This window comes from Schistocerca gregaria, unplaced genomic scaffold (genome assembly GCF_023897955.1).
Source record: "Schistocerca gregaria isolate iqSchGreg1 unplaced genomic scaffold, iqSchGreg1.2 ptg000240l, whole genome shotgun sequence".
Classification (NCBI taxonomy): Eukaryota; Metazoa; Arthropoda; class Insecta; order Orthoptera; family Acrididae; genus Schistocerca; species Schistocerca gregaria.
The window spans coordinates 2005466-2024744 of NW_026061752.1; the positions used below are offsets into that span (position 1 = coordinate 2005466).

General features: G+C 26.1%; 1 pseudogene; it reads right to left on the reverse strand.

The window, feature by feature from the left end:
- Positions 1-17446: 17446 nt before the first annotated feature.
- On the reverse strand, positions 17447-17935 carry LOC126305054 (NADH-ubiquinone oxidoreductase chain 5-like; annotated as a pseudogene).
- Between the last annotated feature and the right edge of the window lie 1344 nt (positions 17936-19279).

Sequence of the window (19279 nt, forward strand, 5' to 3'; positions counted from 1 at the left end):
AAGAGGGGATATTTGAGGGATTTGGATATAATTTCCCCATCAGAAGTAGTCGTTAATTTACTATTATTTGGTTTAAGAGACCATTACTTACTTTCAGTCATCTGATGAATTTCAAGGTGTACTAATTTTTTTTAGTTACTTTAGATTGACACTCTAATGTTATTTATTTTAACTAACTCCTTAAATTATCTTAGATAATCACTTAATAAATAAATTTACTGAAGTTCTTTCAATTACAATTGGTATAAATCTGTGGTTTGCTCCACAGATTTCTGAGCATTGTCCAAAGAATAATCCAGGTCGATTTATTGTGAATGTTCCTTGATTTAACCGACCTGGCGTTGCATCAATTTTAACCCCTAATGCAGGAACTGCTCATGAGTGTAGAACATCTGATGCTCTTGTTAATACTCGTACTTCTGTATTTATTGGTAGGATTGTTCGGTTATCTACATCTAGTAGTCGGAATCCATCATTTTCTAGGTCTTGTTCTGGTGTTATATAAGTGTCAAATTCTACGTCTAAAGTCCTTAGTATAATGAAATTAAGGTTGATGTTGAAATCAATCCTATTGTTGAAATTATTACTGTTATAGGAAGAATGATTCTTGATTTTTGGGACTTTATCTTTATAGATCACGAATTTTCTGTGTATGATATAATTAGAGCTGAGAATCTAATACGTATATAGTAGTAGAGTGTAATTGTAGTAAATACAACTATAATAGTTATAATAGTTGTTATATTGTTTTCTATTAATGATTGTATTACAATTCATTTTGGTAAGAATCCAAGGAATGGTGGTAGTCCACCTAAAGATAATAAAGATAAGAATATTATGAATTTAATTTCGGTTTTTATATTTCTGGCTGAATAAATTTGATTTATGAAAAATAAATTTATTTGCTTAAATAATAAAACTATAATTAATCTTAATAGTGAGTAAATAATGAAGTATAGTTCTCAGATGTTTTCTCTGACTGTTAATGATCTAATTATTCAACCTAGATGTCTGATTGATGAATATGCTAAAAGTTGTCGTAAGGATGTTTGATTTAAACCTCCTATTGCCCCAATAATAATTCTTAAGATAATAATTGTTCAAATAAAAGTTCTTAATTGAATACAATAAGATAAGACCATTATTGGGGCGATTTTTTGTCATGTTATTAATGTTAAACAATTATTTCATCTTGATGCTCCTATAACTTCTGGAAATCAGAAATGGAAAGGTGCAGCTCCAATCTTTAATAATAGTCTAGATCTAATTATTATTGATGGGATAAATTCTGTTTCCCATCCCATGGGATATTTTATTTGAATCAGCAAAATTGAAAATAATAATATTGTCGATGCTATTGCTTGGACAATAAAATATTTAATTGATGATTCATTTATTATTATATTTTTATTTCTTGTTAGGAGCGGAATAAATGAAAGTAAGTTGATCCCAAGTCCTATTCAAACCCCAAATCAGGAATTTGATGAAATGGACAGGATCGTTCCTATCATTAATGTTGATAGGAAGAGAAGTTTTGTAGAGTTGTTGGTCATTAAAAAGGAGAGGATTGATACCTCTATAAATGGGGTATGAACCCATTAGCTTGTTTAGCTTACCTTTTTACATTAAGGTGTATGATGCACGTTAGTTTTTGATACTAAAGGAGGTAGTTTAATTCTATCTTATGTAATTTTAATGAAGGTAATTTTATTTACTTTATTTACCCTATCAAGGTAACCCTTTAATCAGGCACTTCATTTATTTAATATATAAATCGAAAGTTTTTTTTTGAAATTCTTTTATGTATTATTTTGTTTAATTAGGATTAATTTATCCTGCTCATTTTATTTTTATATATATATATATATATATAATAAATAATTTATATTAATATATTACATTTAGTTGAAATTAAAGTATTGTAAGTTCATCTTACCATTATCAATTGATTATTTTAATGCAATTATTTACCTAGGATTATAGCTACTTATGTTTTTAGCTTAAAATAGGTTATTATAATATAATATATATAATAATATGTAATTTAATATTTAATATTATTATAATTGGATATAATAAATAAAATTATTAATTTAAATATAAAATATTATAATTAATATAAATAATTATATTAATTATAATAATATAATTATGTAAATTATCAATAATTAGTTTATTTAACAAATATATATGAAAGTTAACTTAATATAAAAAAAGAATTCATATTAATAACATATTATATTAAATTACATAATTGTATAAAATATATTTATTATATTATTTAATCTTTCTTTATTTATTAGTGAAAAGAAAGATTAAATAAGAAAGAATATAATACATTTATTGCTATACATGTTCCATATTAATCATTAATTATATATAATAGAGAAGTTGTTGTGGTCATACATAGGGGCGTTTTTTTTTTGTTAATGTTTGTGGTTTTTTTCTTTTTTTTCTTTAAATATTTGAATCTTTTATTTTTTCCTCAATTAATAGATTTAAAATTTTCTTATTTTTTATTTTTAAAAGTTTTATTCTTGCTTGTTTATTCACTTTTTCTTTGTATTATATGTAAGTTTTGTTAGACTAAATGTTCTTTTTGCAGTAATTTGATTTAATTATCAAGTGATTTTGGATTTAGCAATTGATTTAGTATCGGCATAATTCGTGCCAGCAGCCGCGGTTATACGATTGATACAAGTGAATATTATTGGTTAAAACAGTTGTTTATATTATTAGGGTTGAAATATAAATTTGTAAGGTGAAATGTTAAAATTTATTTGTGGCCCTTTTTATGAATCTGTGAAATTTAAATAATAAATTAGGATTAGATACCCTATTATTTTAAATGTTAATTATATTTACCAGGGTACTATTAGTTAAGGTCTTTAAACCCAAAGAATTTGGCGGTATCTCATTCCATTCAGAGGAACCTACCCCATGATTGATAATACACGATTTACTCTACTTAATTTATTTGTTTGTATATCTCCGTTATCAGAGAATCTTTTTAGAGTTATAATTCTCAAGATTTATAATTATAAAATATTTCAGGTCAAGGTGCAGCTTATAGTTAAGAGGAGGTGGGTTACAATAGATTTTTGTTTATAACGGATTTGATAGTGAAATACTGTTAATGAAGGTGGATTTGATAGTAATTTAATTTATTTAATTTAACTGATATTGGCTCTGAGATGTGTACACATCGCCCGTCGCTCTCATTATTGATTATTCTATTTTATTTTAAAGTAGCTTCAATTTAGATGAGATAAGTCGTAACATAGTAGATGTACTGGAAAGTGTATCTAGGAAGAGTTTCAAGATATAACTTATTAGTAAAGTGTTTCATTTACACTGAAAATTTTTCTGTGCAAATCAGGATATCTTGATTATTTATTTTATTATATTTATTTTTTGTTTATTTAATTATTTAATATAAATAATTTTATTGTATTTTTGTCCTAGTATATTTTATAGAATTGATTTTTTAAATTATAGTTTATTGGTAATGTAAGTGTTTTATGAAATATTATTTTAAATTTTTTTAAGTAGATTTTATTTATTGTACCTTTTGTATCAGGGTTTATCAAAATTTTAGTATTTATTTTACTTGTCTCGATTTGGGTTGATTTATAAATAATTTATAGTTAATGTATCATAATTATTATTAAAATATTTATAGAAATGAGATGTTAATCGTTTCCCAAGATATCTAGTTTCTTAAGAAAAAATTTAATTTCTTAAAGTTATTTGTTTTTATTTAATTTTTTAAGTAAAAATATTAACTTATTTATTCTTTAAGGGATAAGCTTTGAAGTTAATAACCTATAATTTATTTTATAGAAATATAATAGTAAGCTTTAAACCAGCTATCTTTAAGATTACGTTTTAGTTCATTATTTTTTATTTTGATTTTATAAATATTTTAGGTTTTTTATTAAGATTATTAATTTAATTTTAAAATTTTTGTAATAATGATAGAATTAGTATATTTATTTGTATGAAATTTTTACCTTGTGAACTTATTATAAGGAACTAGGCAAAATTGATTTCCGCCTGTTTATCAAAAACATGTCCTCTTGTTTAAATTTTGAGGTCTGGCCTGCTCACTGAGCGTATTTTTAAAGAGCCGCGGTATTTTGACCGTGCAAAGGTAGCATAATCATTAGTCTCTTAATTAGTGGCTGGAATGAATGGCTTGACGAGAAATCAACTGTCTCTTAATAAATTTTTGAATTTAACTTTTGAGTCAAAAGGCTTAAATTCTTCTTTAGGACGAGAAGACCCTATAGAGCTTGACATTTTACTTTTATATAGTTTTTTGTTTGTCTTTCTATATTTAATGATGATGTTTTGTTGGGGTGACATGAAGAATAGATAAACTCTTCATTATTATATCAATTATTTATGTTTGTTATTTTGATCCATAATTTATGATCATAAGATTAAGTTACCTTAGGGATAACAGCGTAATTGTTTTTGAGAGCTCATATCGACAAAGCAGATTGCGACCTCGATGTTGGATTAAGAAAAATTTTGGGTGCAGGAGCCCAATGATTAGGTCTGTTCGACCTTTAAATTCTTACATGATCTGAGTTCAGACCGGCGTGAGCCAGGTCGGTTTCTATCCTAAGATTGTTAATCCATATTAGTACGAAAGGACCATATGGTTAAAATATTTTTTGTTATATTGATTAATATTAATTTATTTACTATTTTGACAGATTAATGTGTTGAATTTAGAATTCATTTATGTAGATTTTTTCTACAAATAGTATTGATACTTTATGATTTATTTATATTTATTTTGAATTTTCTTTTATTGGTTATTTGTGTTTTAATTAGTGTTGCCTTTTTAACTTTATTAGAGCGTAAGGTTTTAGGTTATATTCAGATTCGAAAGGGTCCAAATAAGGTAGGTTTTGTTGGAATTCCTCAGCCATTTAGAGATGCTATTAAGTTAATTTGTAAGGAGCAGCCAATTCCTATTATATCTAATTACCTACTTTATTATTTTTCCCCAGTTTTTAATTTAATGATTTCTTTAGCCATTTGAGTAATTTTTCCTTATTTAACTTATATGTGTTCTTTTTCTTATGGATTTTTATTTTTTTTATGTTGTACTAGATTAGGTGTTTATACTGTTATAATTGCTGGTTGATCTTCTAATTCAAATTATTCATTATTAGGTTCTCTTTGTTCTGTTGCTCAAACAATTTCTTATGAAGTTAGTTTAGCTTTAATTTTATTGTCTTTAATTATTTTAATTGGTAGTTTTAATATGTTTGATTTTATAAACTATCAGCTTTATTGTTGATTTATTATTATTTCTTTTCCTTTAGCTTTAGCTTGTTTTGCTTCTTGCTTAGCTGAAACTAATCGTACTCCTTTTGATTTTGCTGAAGGGGAATCTGAGTTAGTTACAGGATTTAATATTGAGTATGGTTCGGGTGGTTTTACTTTAATTTTTTTAGCTGAATATACTAGAATTGTCTTCATAAGAATGTTATTGGCTTTAATTTTTTTGGGCGGTGATTTTTATTCTTTTATATTTTTTATTAAGCTTGCTATTATATCTTTTGGTTTTATTTGGGTTCGTGGAACATTACCACGGTTCCGTTATGATAAATTAATGTACTTAGCTTGAAAAAGTTTTTTACCTTTATCTTTGAATTTTTTTATTTTCTTTGTTGGTTTAAAGATTTTATTTATCTCATTTCTTTAGTGAAATTTTTTGAGAAAAGTTAATAGAAGAGTTAAACTTCTAATTTTATGTTTTCAAAACATATGCTTTTCCTAAGCTAATTAACTTTATTCCTTAATTAATTTATCTAATGCGTTTGCGACATGGACATTAAATAAGAAATATGTGAAGTAAATAATTGTTAAGATTTGACCTGTTATAATATAAGGTTCTTCAACAGGTCGTTTACCAATTCACGTTAGTAAGCATACAACAACTACTATAATTCAGAATAAAATTTGATTAATAGGGTAAAATTGAATGCCTCGGAATGGTGTTTTATTATAAAATGGTAAAATTATTAAGATTCTAATTGATAAAAATAATGCAACAACACCTCCTAACTTATTAGGGATAGATCGTAGAATTGCATATGCAAATAGGAAATATCATTCTGGTTGAATGTGAACTGGTGTTACTAATGGGTTGGCAGGTACAAAGTTATCTGGATCTCCTAATAGGTAAGGATTAATTAAACATAGTATAATTAATAATGATGTTATTATTACAAATGTAATAGAATCCTTAAAGGTAAAGTATGGATGGAATGGAATTTTTTCAATATCTCCATTTAGTCCAAGAGGATTATTAGATGCTGTTTGGTGAAGAAAAAATAAATGAATTGCTGCTATAGCAGCAATAATAAATGGTAATACAAAATGGAATGTGAAGAATCGATTTAATGTTGCATTATCAACAGCGAATCCTCCTCATACTCATTGGACTAAATCTGTTCCTAAGTATGGGATTGCTGATAATAAATTAGTAATTACTGTTGCACCTCAAAAAGATATTTGGCCTCAGGGTAAGACATATCCTATAAATGCAGTTGCTATAACTAAAAATAAAATCACTGTACCAATTATTCAGGTATGTATATATATATATATAAGATCCATAGTAAATTCCCCGTCCTACATGTAAGTAAATACAAATAAAAAATATAGATGCTCCATTTGCGTGTAAGGTTCGGATAATTCAACCATTATTTACGTCTCGGCAGATGTGTACTACACTACTGAATGCTATTTCAATATTTGATGTATAATGTATAGCTAAAAATAGTCCAGTTACGATTTGAATTACCAAACATAACCCTAATAGAGATCCAAAATTTCATCAAAATGAAATATTTGTTGGGCCAGGTAAGTCAATTAAAGAGTTATTAATAATTTTAATTAAAGGATGTCTTAATCGTAAGGGTTTATTCATTAGTAATTATCTTATTTTACGAATAGGTCCCTGATTAATATTGGTGATTTTTACAACTGCTAGTAGTGCTAAAAATAATTAAATTATTATTATTATTGTAATAATGAATGTTGTTCTATTATATAATTTTTCTAAAGATATTGTTATTTCTTGATAATTGATTGAATTATCAATATTTATAGTTTCGGTGTTTTTGAAAAAGTCTATAAATATAGATATATCTACAATAGTTAATATTAATATGATAAATACTCACATTATTAATGTAATAATTATAGTGATTGATTTAGGCTGAAATATTTCGTTTGATGCAATTCTTGTAATGTAAATAAATAATACTAGTATACTACCAAGAAATGTTAAAAATAAAATATATGATAATCAATATCTTTCTATTATTGTTCCTGTTATTAATCCAACTAGGAAGGTTTGAAGGATAATAAAAAGCATTATTGATATTGGGTGTCTTAATTTAATAAAATTAATATTTATTACATTTGGTAATGATATAATTATTATTTTGATCATTTCAGGGGTTAGTTTATTTAAAATACCGGTTTTGGGGACCGATGATGGAAGCTTTTCCACCTCTGAAGTATTAAAAGTGGGGGCTGGACTTATTTCCGGTTTACAAGACCGGCGTTTTTTTTAAACTATTAAAACTAATGTTTATATTCTCTATTTTTACTTCTTTATTGATTTATTTTGCTGGTGTTTATGTTTTTTCTTCTAAATGTAAACATTTATTAATGGTTCTTTTGAGATTAGAATATATTGTTCTTTCTTTATTTATGTTAGTTATTGTTTTTCTTATTGAGTTTGATTATGATTATTTTTTTCCTGTTATTTTTTTAGTTTTTTCTGTTTGTGAGGGTGCTTTAGGTCTTTCTATTTTAGTTTCAATAATTCGTTCTCATGGTAATGATTTTTTTAATTCTTTTGGTTTATCTTTATGTTAAAGTATTTATTTATAACTATTTTTTTGATCCCTCTTTGTTTATTAAATAATTGTTGATGGTTGGTTCATTCTTTAATGTTTCTGTCGGGTTTTGTTTTTATAATTTGTGTTTATTCATATGCTGATTTGAATATAATTAGATATTATTTTGGTATTGATTATTTTTCTTTTAGTTTAATTTTACTTAGGTTTTGGATTTGTTCTTTAATAATCTCTGCTAGTGGTTCAGTTTATTTAAGTTCATATCATTCAAATTTTTTTGTTTTTATGGTTTTGATTTTAATAATTATGCTTTATTGTTCATTCGCTAGATTAAGTCTTCTTTCTTTTTATATTTTTTTTGAGGCTAGATTAGTTCCTACTTTACTTTTAATTTTGGGTTGGGGTTATCAACCTGAGCGTTTGCAGGCTGGTGTTTATTTAATTTTTTATACTTTGGTTGCTAGATTACCTTTATTATTAGTTTTATTTAAGGTTTATGATTTTTCTAATACTTTATATTTTCCTTTATTGGTTGATTTTGGTTCTTATTATTTTATGTTTTATGTATTTATAATTTTGGCTTTTTTAGTTAAGATACCTATGTTTTTGGTTCATTTATGACTTCCTAAGGCTCATGTAGAGGCCCCTATTTCAGGTAGAATAATTCTTGCTGGTGTTTTATTAAAGTTAGGTGGTTATGGTATTTTTCGTGTTATAAAGGTTATTTCTTATTTGGGTTTAAAGTTTAATTATTTTTGATTGTCTTTAGGTTTATCTGGGGGTGTTATTGTAAGATTTATTTGTTTTCGTCAGGTTGATTTAAAGTCTTTAATTGCATATTCTTCTGTTGCTCATATAAGAATGGTTATTGGTGGATTGATGACTATGAATTGATGAGGTTGTGTAGGTTCTCTTTCTCTAATGGTTGGTCATGGTTTACGTTCTTCTGGTTTATTTTGTTTATCTAATATTATTTATGAACGTTTAGGTAGACGAAGATTATTAATTAACAAGGGTATAATTAATTTGATGCCAAGAATGGCTTTATGATGATTTCTTTTAAGATCATCAAATATGGCTGCTCCTCCTTCTTTAAATTTGGTAGGTGAAATTAGATTATTAAATAGAATTATATCTTGATCTTCTTTTAGATTCTTTGCTTTGATTTTTTTATCTTTTTTTAGAGCTGTTTATACTTTGTATATATATTCTTATTCTCAGCATGGGAATTATTATTCTGGTGTTTATACTTGTTCTCTTGGTTATTTTCGTGAATATCATCTTTTACTTTTACATTGATTGCCTTTAAATATTCTCTGTTTAAAGGGTGAATATTTCTTTGTTTAGTTTGCTTAAGTATTTTAATTAAAAATATTGTTTTGTGGAATCAATGATATGAAGTTTTTCATCTTAGGCCGTGAATTTATTTTCTATTTGTTCTTTGAGTTTTTTTTCTTTGTTTATTTCGAGAACTATAATTTTTATTTTAGGTATTTATTATTTAATAATTGATTATAGAGTTTTTGTTGAGTGAGAGCTTTTCAATTTAAATGGTTCTATAGTTGTTATAACTTTAATTTTGGATTGAATATCTCTTATTTTATATCTTTTGTTATATATATTTCTTCTTTGGTTATTTATTATAGAGAGGATTATATATCTGGTGAAAAGAATATAAATCGCTTTATTATTATTGTTTTAATATTTATTCTTTCTATAGGTTTTTTAATTATTAGTCCTAATTTAATTAGAATTTTATTAGGTTGAGATGGTTTAGGTTTAGTTTCTTATTGTTTAGTTATTTATTATCAAAATGTAAAATCTTATAGTGCTGGTATATTAACTGCACTTTCTAATCGTATTGGTGATGTTGATATTTTTATTTCTATTGCATGAATGTTAAATTTTGGTGGTTGAAATTATATTTATTATTATGATTTTATTTCTAATTCTTTTGAAATAAAGCTCATTACTATATTAATTGTTTTAGCAGCTATAACTAAGAGAGCTCAGATTCCTTTCTCTTCATGACTTCCTGCTGCTATAGCAGCTCCTACTGCTGGTGTTTATTTATTAATTCGTTTTAGACCAATATTGGATACTTATAATTGTGGTTGATTTTTACTTTTAATTGGTTGTATAACTATATTTATGGCTGGATTGGGCGCTAATTTTGAGTTTGATTTAAAGAAGATTATTGCTCTTTCTACTTTAAGACAACTTGGTTTAATAATAAGAATTTTGGCTATAGGTTATCCAAAGCTTGCATTTTTTCATTTATTGGCTCATGCTTTATTTAAAGCATTATTATTTATATGTGCAGGTTCAATAATTCATAATTTGAAGGATTCTCAGGATATTCGTTTTATAGGATCAATTGTTAATTTCATACCTTTAACTTCAGTTTGTTTTAATGTTTCTAGTTTATCTTTGTGTGGAATACCTTTTTTAGCGGGATTTTATTCAAAGGATTTAATTCTTGAGATGGTTTGTTTAAGATGAATTAATTGTTTAATTTTTTTTCTTTATTTTTTTGCTACTGGTTTAACTGCTTCTTATTCTTTTCGTTTGTTTTATTATTCAATATCTGGTGATAATAATTTTTATTCTAGATTTTCTTTTGATGATAAGGGTTATTATATTTCATTTGGAATAATTGGTCTATTGTTTGTTGCTGTTTTTGGTGGTAGTCTTTTATCTTGATTAATTTTTCCTATTCCTCATGTGATTGCTTTACCTTATTATTTAAAGTTTTTAACTATTACAGTTGTTATTTTAGGTGCTTATTTAGGTTATCTTATTTCTAATTTTGATTTTTCTCATAATTTATTTTCTTTAAGTATACTTTCTTTTGTTAGATTTGCTGGTTCTATATGATTTATACCTTTTCTTTCAACTAAGTTTATTAGATATATTCCATTAAAAATAGGTTATTATTCATCTAAGTCATTTGATTATGGTTGAGGTGAATTACTTGGTGGTCAAGGTTTATATAGATTATTTATTTATTTAATTGGTTATATTCAAGGTTGATATGATTCTAATTTCAAGATTTATCTTTTAACTTTTATTTTTTGAATATTTATTTTGGTAATATTGTTTTTCGTTTATTTAAATAGCTTATAATTAGAGCGTGACACTGAAGATGTTAAGGAAGTATTTTTACTTTTAAGTATTTATAAATATAGATATATTATTTTTACAGTGAAAATGTAATGTTTTATTTAAACTATATAAATTCTAGAAATGTTAACGGAGTTTAACCGCTAATATAAAAAGTTAGCAGCTTTCATATTGGCTTTACATTTCCTTAATTGGAACTATTATAGTTCAATTATATTATTAACAGTAATACGCCTCTTTTTGGCTTCAATTAATAAGAATAAGGGTAGTACATACCAATCTTCCAGGTCGAAACTGACTGCAATATTTCGCTTCTTATTCTATTTAAGGTTGATTGATAATATCAATACTTTTTGAATGCAACCCAAATGTTATATTTAACTACAACCCTTTATTCTGCTCATTGTAATGCTCCTTGGTTTCATTCATGGTATAGTCCTCCTAATAGAACTAGAATAAAAAATATTGTTGATACTGTTCAGATTATAATGTCTGAAGTTTTAAAAATAATTACAATTGGTAGAATTAGTGCAATTTCTACATCAAAAATTAAAAAGATTACTGCGATTAGGAAGAATCGTATTGAGAATGGTATTCGTGCTGATCTTTTTGGATCAAACCCACATTTAAATGGTGATCTTTTTTCTCGATCATTAATAATAAAAATAGTCCAGTTACGATTTGAATTACCAAACATAACCCTAATAGGGATCCAAAATTTCATCAAAATGATATATTTGTTGGGGCAGGTAAGTCAATTAAAGAGTTATTAATAATTTTAATTAAAGGATGTCTTAATCGTAAGGGTTTATTCATTAGTAATTATCTTATTTTACGAATAGGTCCCTGATTAATATTGGTGATTTTAACAACTACTGTATAATTTTTCTAAAGATATTGTTATTTCTTGATAATTGATTGAATTATCAATATTTATAGTTTCGGTGTTTTTGAAAAAGTCTATAAATATAGATATATCTAGAATAATTAATATTAATATGATAAATACTCACATTATTAATGTAATAATTATAGTGATTGATTTAGGCTGAAATATTTCGTTTGATGCAATTCTTGTAATGTAAATAAATAATACTAGTATACCACCAAGAAATGTTAAAAATAAAATATATGATAATCAATATCTTTCTATTATTGTTCCTGTTATTAATCCAACTAGGAAGGTTTGATGGATAATAAAAAGCATTATTGATATTGGGTGTCTTAATTTAATAAAATTAATATTTATTACATTTGATAATGATATAATTATTATTTTGATCATTTCAGGGGTTAGTTTATTTAAAATACCGGTTTTGGGGACCGATGATGGAAGCTTTTCCACCTCAGAAAGTTTTAAAAGTGGGGCCTGGACTTATTTCCGGTTTACAAGACCGGCGTTTTTTTTAACTATTAAAACTAATGTTTATATTCTCTATTTTTACTTCTTTATTGATTTATTTTGCTGGTGTTTATGTTTTTTCTTCTAAACGTAAACATTTATTAATGGTTCTTTTGAGATTAGAATATATTGTTCTTTCTTTATTTATGTTAGTTATTGTTTTTCTTATTGAGTTTGATTATGATTATTTTTTTCCTGTTATTTTTTTAGTTTTTTCTGTTTGTGAGGGTGCTTTAGGTCTTTCTATTTTAGTTTCAATAATTCGTTCTCATGGTAATGATTTTTTTAATTCTTTTGGTTTATCTTTATGTTAAAGTATTTATTTATAACTATTTTTTGATCCCTCTTTGTTTATTAAATAATTGTTGATGGTTGGTTCATTCTTTAATGTTTCTGTCGGGTTTTGTTTTTATAATTTGTGTTTATTCATATGCTGATTTGAATATAATTAGATATTATTTTGGTATTGATTATTTTTCTTTTAGTTTAATTTTACTTAGTTTTTGGATTTGTTCTTTAATAATCACTGCTAGAGGTTCAGTTTATTTAAGTTCATATCATTCTAATTTTTTTGTTTTTATGGTTTTGATTTTAATAATTATGCTTTATTGTTCATTTGCTAGATTAAGTCTTCTTTCTTTTTATATTTTTTTTGAGGCTTGATTAGTTCCTACTTTACTTTTAATTTTGGGTTGGGGTTTTCAACCTGAGCGTTTGCAGGCTGGTGTTTATTTATTTTTTATACTTTGGTTGCTAGATTACCTTTATTATTAGTTTTATTTAAGGTTTATGATTTTTCTAATACTTTATATTTTCCTTTATTGGTTGATTTTGGTTCTTATTATTTTATGTTTTATGTATTTATAATTTTGGCTTTTTTAGTTAAGATACCTATGTTTTTGGTTCATTTATGACTTCCTAAGGCTCATCTAGAGGCCCCTATTTCAGGTAGAATAATTCTTGCTGGTGTTTTATTAAAGTTAGGTGGTTATGGTATTTTTCGTGTTATAAAGGTTATTTCTTATTTGGGTTTAAAGTTTAATTATTTTTGATTGTCTTTAGGTTTATCTGGGGGTGTTATTGTAAGATTTATTTGTTTTCGTCAGGTTGATTTAAAGTCTTTAATTGCATATTCTTCTGTTGCTCATATAAGAATGGTTATTGGTGGATTGATGACTATGAATTGATGAGGTTGTGTAGGTTCTCTTTCTCTAATGGTTGGTCATGGTTTATGTTCTTCTGGTTTATTTTGTTTATCTAATTTTATGTATTATCTATAGGAGCAGTATTTGCAATTATAGGAGGTGTCATTCAATGATATCCACTATTTACAGGATTAACTATAAATAATACATGATTAAAAATCCAATTTACAATTATATTCATTGGAGTAAATTTAACATTCTTTCCTCAACACTTCCTAGGATTAGCAGGAATACCTCGACGATACTCTGACTACCCAGACGCATATACATCATGAAACGTAGTATCAAGAATTGGGTCTACAATTTCTATTGTAGGAATCATTATATTCATTGTAATTATATGAGAAAGAATGATTACAAACCGAGCAATTATATTTAGAGCTAACATAAGAAGATCAACAGAATGACAACAAAATAACCCTCCTGCAGAACATAGTTACTCAGAATTACCATTAATCTCTAGATTCTAATATGGCAGATTAGTGCAGTAGATTTAAGCTCTACAAATAAAGGTTTGACCTTTTATTAGAAAATATTTATTAATGGCAACATGATCAAATTTATCTCTTCAAGATGGAGCTTCACCATTAATGGAGCAATTATCATTCTTTCATGATCATACTATGGTCGTATTATTATTAATTACAGTAATTGTAGGTTATGCCCTAAGTTATATATTATTTATTGCCTATACTAACCGTAATATACTTCATGGACATTTAATTGAAACAATCTGAACAGCTTTACCAGCAATTACATTAATTTTTATTGCCCTTCCATCATTACGACTATTATATTTACTTGATGATTCAGTAGATGCAATAATTACAATTAAAACCATTGGACGACAATGATATTGAAGATATGAATATTCAGACTTCATAGACGTAGAATTTGACACTTATATAACACCAGAACAAGACCTAGAAAATGATGGATTCCGACTACTAGATGTAGATAACCGAACAATCCTACCAATAAATACAGAAGTACGAGTATTAACAAGAGCATCAGATGTTCTACACTCATGAGCAGTTCCTGCATTAGGGGTTAAAATTGATGCAACGCCAGGTCGGTTAAATCAAGGAACATTCACAATAAATCGACCTGGATTATTCTTTGGACAATGCTCAGAAATCTGTGGAGCAAACCACAGATTTATACCAATTGTAATTGAAAGAACTTCAGTAAATTTATTTATTAAGTGATTATCTAAGATAATTTAAGGAGTTAGTTAAAATAAATAACATTAGAGTGTCAATCTAAAGTAACTAAAAAAAATTAGTACACCTTGAAATTCATCAGATGACTGAAAGTAAGTAATGGTCTCTTAAACCAAATAATAGTAAATTAACGACTACTTCTGATGGGGAAATTATATCCAAATCCCTCAAATATCCCCTCTTATATGATTCTCACTATTCATTATATTTTCAGCTACATTAATCTTGTTTAATCAAATAAACTTCTTCTCATTTAAACCTAACCTTATTAAAAGAGCAGAAAAAGGAACAATTGAAATAAAAAACTTAAATTGAAAATGATAGCAAATCTATTCTCAACATTTGACCCATCAACTAACATCTTTAATTTATCATTAAATTGAACTAGAACATTTCTAGGACTATTATTAATCCCATCACTATTTTGACTTACACCATCACGAATTAACATTATCTGAAATAAACTAAATTTAACCTTACATAATGAATTTAAAACACTTCTTGGACCAAAATCATTTAATGGAACAACATTCATTTTCATCTCAATTTTTATTATAATATTATTTAACAATTTCATAGGATTATTCCCTTATATTTTTACTAGAACAAGACATTTAGCATTAACATTTGCAATTGCCCTACCTATATGGCTAACATTTATATTATTTGGATGAATTAACCATACTAATCATATATTTACACACCTTGTACCACAAGGTACACCGCCTGCATTAATATCATTTATAGTACTAATTGAAACAATTAGTAATGTTATTCGACCAGGTACATTAGCAGTACGGTTGGCAGCAAATATAATTGCAGGACACTTATTATTAACCTTATTAGGAAACACAGGACCATCTATAGCAATAAACTTAATCTCATTACTAATTATTGGACAAATACTTCTATTAATTCTAGAATCAGCAGTAGCAATAATTCAAGCCTATGTTTTCTCAATTCTAAGAACTCTATATTCTAGAGAAGTATATTAAACCTATGTTAACAACTCACTCAAACCACCCATTCCACTTAGTAGACTATACACCTTGACCATTAACAGGAGCAATTGGAGCAATAGTCCTAGTATCAGGACTAGCAAAATGATTCCACCTATTTAATATTAACTTATTCATAATTGGATTTGGAATTACCCTACTAACTATAATTCAATGAAGACGAGATGTAGTACGAGAAGGAACATATCAAGGATTACATACAGGATTTGTATCAATTGGATTACGATGAGGAATAATTTTATTTATTGCATCAGAGGTATTATTTTTCGTTTCTTTTTTTTGAGCATTCTTTAGAAGAAGATTAGCACCAACAATTGAACTAGGAATACTATGACCTCCAATAGGAATTCAACCCTTTAACCCTATACAAATTCCATTACTTAATACAGCTATTCTTTTAGCATCAGGAGTATTAGTAACATGAGCACATCATAGTTTAATGGAATCTAATCATACTCAAGCACTACAAGGATTATTCTTCACAGTGTTATTAGGACTATACTTTACAATACTTCAAGCATATGAATATTGAGAAGCACCTTTTACCATTGCAGATGCAGTTTATGGATCAACATTCTTTGTTGCAACAGGATTCCATGGTTTACACGTAATTATTGGAACAATCTTTTTATCAACATGTCTACTTCGACACTCAATAAATCAATTTTCACCAAGACATCACTTTGGATTTGAAGCAGCAGCATGATACTGACACTTCGTAGACGTAGTATGATTATTCTTATATATCTCTATTTATTGATGAGGTAGATAATTGTTTTTCTAGTATAAATAGTACATTTGACTTCCAATCAGAAAGCTTGATATAAATCAAGAAAAACAATTCTAATTCTATCAACAAGAGTTTTCATTAGATTTATTATTCCAATAATTGTTATAATCCTGGCAACAACACTATCAAAAAAATTAATTAATGATCGAGAAAAAAGATCACCATTTGAATGTGGGTTTGATCCAAAAAGATCAGCACGAATACCATTCTCAATACCATTCTTCCTAATCGCAGTAATCTTTTTAATTTTTGATGTAGAAATTGCACTAATTCTACCAATTGTAATTTTTAAAACTTCAGACATTATAATCTGAACAGTATCAACAATATTTTTTATTCTAGTTCTATTAGGAGGACTATACCATGAATGAAACCAATTAGCATTACAATGAGCAGAATAAAGGGTTGTAGTTAAATATAACATTTGGGTTGCATTCAAAAAGTATTGATATTATCAATCAACCTTAAATAGAATAAGAAGCGAATTATTGCAGTCAGTTTCGACCTGGAAGATTGGTATGTACTACCCTTATTCTTATTAATTGAAGCCAAAAAGAGGCGTATTACTGTTAATAATATAATTGAACTATAATAGTTCCAATTAAGGAAATGTAAAGCCAATATGAAAGCTGCTAACTTTTTATATTAGCGGTTAAACTCCGTTAACATTTCTAAAATTTATATAGTTTAAATAAAACATTACATTTTCACTGTAAAAATAATATATCTATATTTATAAATACTTAAAAGTAAAAATACTTCCTTAACATCTTCAGTGTCACGCTCTAATTATAAGCTATTTAAGTAAACGAAAAACAATATTACCAAAATAAATATTCAAAAAATAAAAGTTAAAAGATAAATCTTGAAATTAGAATCATATCAACCTTGAATATAACCAATTAAATAAATAAATAATCTATATAAACCTTGACCACCAAGTAATTCACCTCAACCATAATCAAATGACTTAGATGAATAATAACCTATTTTTAAAGGAATATATCTAATAAACTTAGTTGAAAGAAAAGGTATAAATCATATAGAACCAGCAAATCTAACAAAAGAAAGTATACTTAAAGAAAATAAATTATGAGAAAAATCAAAATTAGAAATAAGATAACCTAAATAAGCACCTAAAATAACAACTGTAATAGTTAAAAACTTTAAATAATAAGGTAAAGCAATCACATGAGGAATAGGAAAAATTAATCAAGATAAAAGACTACCACCAAAAACAGCAACAAACAATAGACCAATTATTCCAAATGAAATATAATAACCCTTATCATCAAAAGAAAATCTAGAATAAAAATTATTATCACCAGATATTGAATAATAAAACAAACGAAAAGAATAAGAAGCAGTTAAACCAGTAGAAAAAAAATAAAGAAAAAAAATTAAACAATTAATTCATCTTAAACAAACCATCTCAAGAATTAAATCCTTTGAATAAAATCCCGCTAAAAAAGGTATTCCACACAAAGATAAACTAGAAACATTAAAACAAACTGAAGTTAAAGGTATGAAATTAACAATTGATCCTATAAAACGAATATCCTGAGAATCCTTCAAATTATGAATTATTGAACCTGCACATATAAATAATAATGCCTTAAATAAAGCATGAGCTAATAAATGAAAAAATGCAAGCTTTGGATAACCTATAGCCAAAATTCTTATTATTAAACCAAGTTGTCTTAAAGTAGAAAGAACAATAATCTTCTTTAAATCAAACTCAAAATTAGCGCCCAATCCAGCCATAAATATAGTTATACAACCAATTAAAAGTAAAAATCAACCACAATTATAAGTATCCAATATTGGTCTAAAACGAATTAATAAATAAACACCAGCAGTAACAAGAGTAGAAGAATGAACTAAAGCAGAAACAGGAGTAGGAGCTGCTATAGCAGCAGGAAGTCATGAAGAGAAAGGAATCTGAGCTCTCTTAGTTATAGCTGCTAAAACAATTAATATAGTAATGAGCTTTATTTCAAAAGAATTAGAAATAAAATCATAATAATAAATATAATTTCAACCACCAAAATTTAACATTCATGCAATAGAAATTAAAATAGCAACATCACCAATACGATTAGAAAGTGCAGTTAATATACCAGCACTATAAGATTTTACATTTTGATAATAAATAACTAAACAATAAGAAACTAAACCTAAACCATCTCAACCTAATAAAATTCTAATTAAATTAGGACTAATAATTAAAAAACCTATAGAAAGAATAAATATTAAAACAATAATAATAAAACGATTTATATTCTTTTCACCAGATATATAATCCTCTCTATAATAAATAACCAAAGAAAAAATATATATAACAAAAGATATAAAAATAAGAGATATTCAATCCAAAATTAAAGTTATAACAACTATAGAACCATTTAAATTGAAAAGCTCTCACTCAACAAAAACTCTATAATCAATTATTAAATAATAAATACCTAAAATAAAAATAATAGTACTCGAAATAAACAAAGAAAAAAAACTCAAAGAACAAATAGAAAATAAATTCACGGCCTAAGATGGAAAACTTCATATCGTTGATTCCACAAAACAATATTTTTAATTAAAATACTTAAGCAAACTAAACAAAGAAAT